Source organism: Lycium ferocissimum, unplaced genomic scaffold (genome assembly GCF_029784015.1).
Source record: "Lycium ferocissimum isolate CSIRO_LF1 unplaced genomic scaffold, AGI_CSIRO_Lferr_CH_V1 ctg20138, whole genome shotgun sequence".
Classification (NCBI taxonomy): domain Eukaryota; kingdom Viridiplantae; phylum Streptophyta; class Magnoliopsida; order Solanales; family Solanaceae; genus Lycium; species Lycium ferocissimum.
The window spans coordinates 29540-36433 of NW_026718853.1; the positions used below are offsets into that span (position 1 = coordinate 29540).

The 6894-nt window shown below is 38.6% G+C and overlaps 1 non-coding gene across 1 annotated transcript; it reads right to left on the minus strand.

Moving 5' to 3' along the window:
* Positions 1-6248: 6248 nt before the first annotated feature.
* Positions 6249-6355, minus strand: LOC132043027 (small nucleolar RNA R71). Its single transcript, XR_009411641.1, has one exon. It is a non-coding gene; the product is annotated as a small nucleolar RNA R71 (small nucleolar RNA).
* Between the last annotated feature and the right edge of the window lie 539 nt (positions 6356-6894).

Consider the following 6894-nt stretch of genomic DNA (forward strand, 5'->3'; position numbering starts at 1 on the left):
CAATCTAAATTCCTAAATGGGTTGCGCGGATTGATGAATGGACTGCATATGATAACTATAAAAGGAACCTTCCCGAGGTGCTTATGAGACCCCGCAGGACTAGTTGAACATTCGAGGACGAATGTTCTAAAGGGGGGAAGGATGTTATACCTCGCATTTTGTACATTTGGATATTCCGGGTTAATGGCGGAAGGTTAGAGACAAGGTTATAATTTTTTTTTAGAATGCATAAGTTGCATATTCATCTTTTTATTGGTATGGAGCATTTAAGGGAAAATTTGGAATAAGGAAAATAAGAGGCTAAAGTTGGAAAAATTATTTCATGAAAAGGCCAAAAGTGGCCAAGGTGGGGTCCATGTGGGGTCCCACCCATGACTTGGCCAATTGTTTTAAGCCATGAAATGTATATGTGTTCACCTCATATTTGTGTTTATTATATATATATATATATATATATATATATATATATATATATATATATAATGGATGACAAAGCAAGACCATAATTCGTCTTTTGTGATTTAAGAAATTTCTAGAAAATTGGAGAAAAAGAAAAAAAAAAGAGGGCACATGACCGGCCATGTGCCTATATATATATATATATATATATAAATATGTGTGTGTGATGACAACACAAGGCACAATTCATCATCCTTACCTTAAGAAAACTCAAGAAGATTGGTGAAAAAAAAGGGGAGGGCAGTCGGCCAAGAGGGGCTAGCCGAACATGGCCCCTAAGCTTTGATCATGAAAAATTATTTTCTCCTTGTCTCTCTACTAATTGGAAGGTCCTCTACAACGTGGAGTAGTCGTTGGAGCAAGGAAACCACCCGTTCTTGCAATCCACAAGCTTGGCCGAGTGAGAGAAAAGGTTGTGAGCAAAAGAGGTGAGGTTTAATCTTCTTTTACATGTTTTATGGATGTTTGTGCATGTTGTGATATGTATAAATGAATGAAGCCATGAAGTTGTGTTGTGGAAGTTTGGCCGTGTAAGTGTGCATGGTGTAGGAAAAATGAATTAATGTTATTTAGTATTCTAGTTGATGTTGTTGTGGATTTTATGTTGTAAAATGAAGGTTTAATGGTTCAAGATTGAAGTTGTAATCGTGTGGGCCGTTTGGAAGCTAATGTGATTCTAATATGCTTTCTTGAACTTATGGAAATAATGTTGTAGACGTGTGGATTGTTGATATATTTTATAAATTTGGAAGAAGAAAATGTGTTATTGATGTTCCTAATGTAATTGGAAGATTTCGGGTGGAATGGCCTATTATTTGGGTTGTTTAGAATATTGTATGGATTTCTTGGAATGTTCTTAAATCGTGTTTGAGTGGTCTCGGATTAACATTTGAACGTATGATCATTGATGTTAGTTTGAATGTATGTAGTTGAATGGAAGATAAATGGAATGTTGACGAATTATGTAGAAAAGATTTGTTAATGCTAGAATGTGTTTCGAATCGATTATTGATGTTGGTACCATGATTGTTGGTATGGTTGTTGTTGATTTAGCCGAGTTGTATTCTCGGGGATGTTGGATTTATAGGGGAGATCTTTGTCCAAATTTGTAAATAAGTGATGGCTTGGAAGTGGATTCTTAAGTGTTTATGACTAATGGTTAATGCCTAATTATATTATTGTAGATCGTGAGAAGTCGAGACTCAAGTTTGGATTAGCTTAGGAAGCAGCTAAGGTATGTAAAGCTCAACCTTTCTTTCTTTGGCATGTCTTAGTTGAAAGTAAGTTATGACACGAGTTTCGAGGTAACTCTATTCTTGCAATCCGAGCATGTTTATGATTCTTATTTGTTTCTTGATATTCGTGTTCTTAACGTAGTCGAATTATGGTTCTTATGTTTTTGGTATGACTAAGTTTCAAAAGTTGCATAAAAGTTTTGTTTTCAAAAGAGTTTTGTTCTTAAATGATTCCGTAACTACGAACGGTCGTAACTTTCACGGAAGGGCTCGGATTGCTCCGATATGTTCGTGGAAAGTCCTAAAGTGAATAAGGTTCGTAACTTTCATAGTCGGGCCCGGATTGGGTTGACGCTCGCCCGTGGGTCCCGTGACTTTCTACGTTTGGTTCTAACGACCTATTTTTGAAAGAGCTTAATATGACTATTTTTCCGACCCCCGAGTATGATTATATACTTAGCTATTGAGTCTGAAATGATGATTCGTATACTTATGATTCCGATACGTTGCTATGATTTCTAAAATTTTGTTTGTTATGTTTCCGAGTAGTGTCCGAAAGACATTTGATATAACTTTTGTCCTGATTTTCAAACGAGGATTCGTTCAGCTTACTTCATTGAGTCTCTGAAAAGGATTTATGTGCATATGGTTTCTCACTACTCTGCTCGTACCAAGCTCAATATGTCTTTCGCTGAGTCCCGGGCCAGGACACGCATTCGTGCACATTCCACTGCATTATTCACCGAGTCCCTCACTAGAGGGCCGGGACACGCTATATATATATATATGATGATGTGATGGGGATGGCGGCCAGGATGGCATACCGAGTCCCTTGCTAGCGGGGCCGGGACACGCTATTCACCGAGTCCCTCACTAGAGGGCCGGGTACGGTATATATATATATATATATTTGTATGCATGCATGATGATGATATGATTTTATTTACCGCGTCCCTCATTAGAGGGCCGGGGCACGTTATATGTACACTTTATATATGTATATCATGATTTTACTCACCGAGTCCCTCGTTAGAGGGCCGGGACACGCTATATGTTTTTACGATGATTTTATGACATTGCCATGCATGGTATATGTTTCCAAAGGCAAGTCTTACGATTTTCTGTACCCTTTACTTCAGTATGATCCCGCTTACTGTATTTCATGCTTTACATACTCAATTACATATTCGTGCGGCCCGCTTTCTTCGGGGGCTGCGTTTCGTACCGCGCGGTACACCCGGATGAGTTGAAGATATTAGTAGAAGATATTCCAGCGGGATTGGGGAGCTCCACTTTCTCCGGAGTCTTTGCCGAGTCAGCGTATTGTTGTTATGGTATCATGTTCCATGTTAGAGACTTTGCAGACAAAGTCATGTGTATAGTATGTCAGTTTGTGAGCGGCTCCATAAGCCGATGCATTGTTACGCATTATTTTTCAGATTTTATACGATTATAGACTTCGTTTGATTTGAAAAAGGATGAAAAGTATATTTGATTTCCGCAAACCTTTCATGATGTATTTATGTTATGATCTACGGGTCCAGTACGATTTGAGTGTTACGAGAGTCAGCGGTTCGCTCGGCCCTAGGTAAGGGTCGGGTGCCCATCACACCCTATCGGATTAAGGGTGTGACAGCCAAGGCTCACAATGGACCTTGCCCAGCGAGGAAAGCCATGCAAAAGTCAAAAAATGTGAAATTTTGGCTAAGTGTGAAAATGGACCTAGGAGCTCACTGAGCTAAGCTCAAAGTAAGACAGGGGCATGGGTCATGCCATAGACCTTGCTCAGCAAGGTGTAGTGACCAAAAGGAGAAAATTCTAGAAATTTTTCTAAGTACATTTTGGACCCGTGAACTCGCTGCGCTAACCACAAAGCGAGGTAAGACCTCGCTATTGAGCTTGCTGAGCGAAGCACATAGCGAGGTCACACCGCGGTTTGGAGCTCGCTCAGCGAGCTAGGCAGTCCAGAAGTCCCGTCCTATAAATTTAACACTTAACTCAAAATTTCATTTATCAGACATTCTAACTTTGTAGAAAACCCTTGAAGGATAATTTTTCTCTCCTCTTAACCTCCCATATTAAGGTAAGAAGATCTCTTCGATTCTTAATCAATCTTAGCACTAAATACATAATTCTTAACATGATTCCTATATAAAAACAAAAGATTTCCAAGGTAATCCTTCTCACGTGATTCAAGCTAGGTTTTGGGTGTTCTTCGTCAGAGAACTAAACTAGTTCGTTAGACTGGAGCATTTACTGGTATGTGATGTACCGTAGAATTACGACACATTTAATGCTTTTTGACGATAAGTTTTACTTGTTTTTAAGTGAGTTTGTGTCATTTTGATGTGTTTTTGTTGTGTTTCAGGTAATTGATGACCAAAAGGTAAAAACAAGAAAATTGCACCAAAAGTGCAGAAAAAAAAAGAGAAGTACAGATCGTACATATTATGTATGAGGACGTGCATCCCAACCGTACCTGGATGCAAGAAACAGAATACCCAATAATTGAGAATGCTTTATACGGTGGATTGTACGGACCGTATAATGTTTTATGAGTCGTACTTCACACTGTATATTGACGATGAGATAGTTGAAGTCAACTGAAAGAAGAAAATACAAAGCAAGGTACAAACCATACTTCCTAAGTACAAACCGTACAATCGGGCATAAGAGAAGACGTAATTCTTGAGTTTATCAACCATATAAAAAGATACGCACCGTATTTATTTTGTACAGTCCGTACTTGGTTCCGCCAGGGGCAGCCGTACATATTATGTATAGGCCGTACATCCCAACTGTACCTGGATGCAAGAAACAGAATGCCCAATAATTGAGAATTCTTGATACGACGGATTGTATGGACCGTATAATGTTTTAAGGGTTGTACTTCACACCATACATTGAAGGCGAGATAGTTGAAGTCGACTGAGAGAAAAAAGTAAAAAGCAATGTACGAAGAATACTTCCTAAGTACGAGCTAGACAATCGAACGTAAAAGAAGACCTAATTCCGAAGTTGATCAACCGAATAAAAAGATACGGACCATACTTATTTTGTACGGTTCGTACTTGGTTTCGCTGGGGGATGTTTTTTCAAATGTATTTCCGCATTTTTGGACCTTCATAAATAGCTTGTTTAAGGTTTTGTGGGTCATCTATTGTAAGTTTTTATTCCTTTATTCCATAGCATTGAATACTCATTATTGTTGAAGCTTTTGAGGACAAGATTCCATCTTTTCATCTTCATTATTCATATTGTAAGCTTAATGACTCTTTCAATGCTTTGTTTTACATTAAATACTATGAGTAGCTAATTTTCCTACTAAGGTTGTGGACCCAATGATGGGTGTGATGTGAATGGATGTTTACTATTGAATACGTATAATGGGTTGTTGGTTTTTACTTATTTCTTATTCATTCAAGTTGGTTGATGGTTGCAAACACTAACTTAAGCCATAAAACCTTATTTTGCTTGGGAAGGTGAGTTAGGGTTTGGTAGAAATTAGTAACAAGAACTCGGGGCGTTAACCCTCACTTAATAAACTCACTTAGGAATAAGAGGAGTTTACTTGGCACAATTTAATCGTTCTTAATTTCCACTCTTTTGTATTTGGGAAGATTATAAAGAGGAAATACTTTCTAATTATTGGGAAATATTAGGAAGTCATTTAGAGATTAAGTGCATACCATACAACAATCCATTAGAAGTATATCATATTAACACCTATAACGTTACATCTCATCTAAAGGGGGAAACAACCTTGGTTTCTTAATCCAATTAATTACAAACAAATCAAAATAACTAGTAGAAACATAAAATCTTGTTACACACTTACCGGAATATGAAACTAGACTGAAACTTAAGCATCACACTACTATAGCAACCTTTCACACTCTATTCCCTGTGGGATTCGACCCCAACCTAGTTGGGTTACTATATTTGACAACGTCCACTTTACGCCATTTGTTAGGTGTAATTTGAGCGTATCAAATTTTGGCGCCGTTGCCGGAGAATACGGTTTGAAATTACTAAATAGTGTGTGCTTTGCTTCAATTTTTTTTCTATTTCATCACACTTTATTTGCTTTTGTTGTGAACCAGGTGATTATGGCTGTAAGAGAAGGAGGATGTGGAACGAATGGTGGTAGGGTTGCAAATGTTGCACCCCAGCCACAAGAAGTTGCTGACGAGGAGCATGTGTCCGCGAATTTCATGCAAGAGGTGGAAAATGCATCTGCTATTGTTCCACCCAGGGTCGGTCCCACAAGTTTTAAGATTGATAGTTCTATCTATCAACCGCTCAAGCTTGAAAGGTATTTTCGTAACTCTGCTGACAATGACCCTCATCAACAATTGAAGAATTTCATTGGTGTGTCCAAACACATAACCAGAATGCTATTACTCCTGATGCAATCTGGTTGAGAGTTATCAAATACTCTTTAGCCGGCGAAGCAAGAAATTGGTTTGAGAAGTTGCCCCACAATTCTATTCATACTTGGGGTGAGCTGGTGAATGTCTTTCTCAAGAAGTGGTTTCCTCCAAAAAGAAAGCCGAACTCAGAGATAGATTTTTTGAGTTGAAGCAACTTCCAGTGGAATAATTTTATAAAGCTTGGGAGAGGTTCAAGCAATACTTGATGCGGTCTCTGAATCATGGTTTTCTAGAGAACATATTCATGGAGAAGTTCTACACAGGGTTAGATCTTATGACACAAACCGTGGCTAATATTGCCGCCGGTGGGTGTTCATGGGCAAGACTTATGCTCGAATCACTCAATTGCTTGACAAATTGACTACACGTAATCAAGCATGGCACTAGGGTGGCACTGATGGTATAGCATATGGGGCTCCGTTAATCAACAACATTGTGAAAGAAAACCAAGAGAGGGACCAAACTCTGGCTCAACTTGCGACCAATATTACTATGCTGACCAAGAGGTTTGATGAAAAGGAGACAAAGAAAGGGAATGTAGTTGAAGATGTACAGACTTTGCCAAAAGGGGTGTATTAAGCTCCAGAGTTTCCATATCAAGAGGGACCACCTATGCAATATGAAGCTGCCAATTATGTTAACAACTCTTCGGGGGATTATCAAAGGCAGAATTATCAAGGGTCTGGATATCAGAATCAGAATTAGTGGAAACCTCAGCAACATGGGCAAGGAAATTAATATGGCCAAAATGATTATACTGGTTTGAA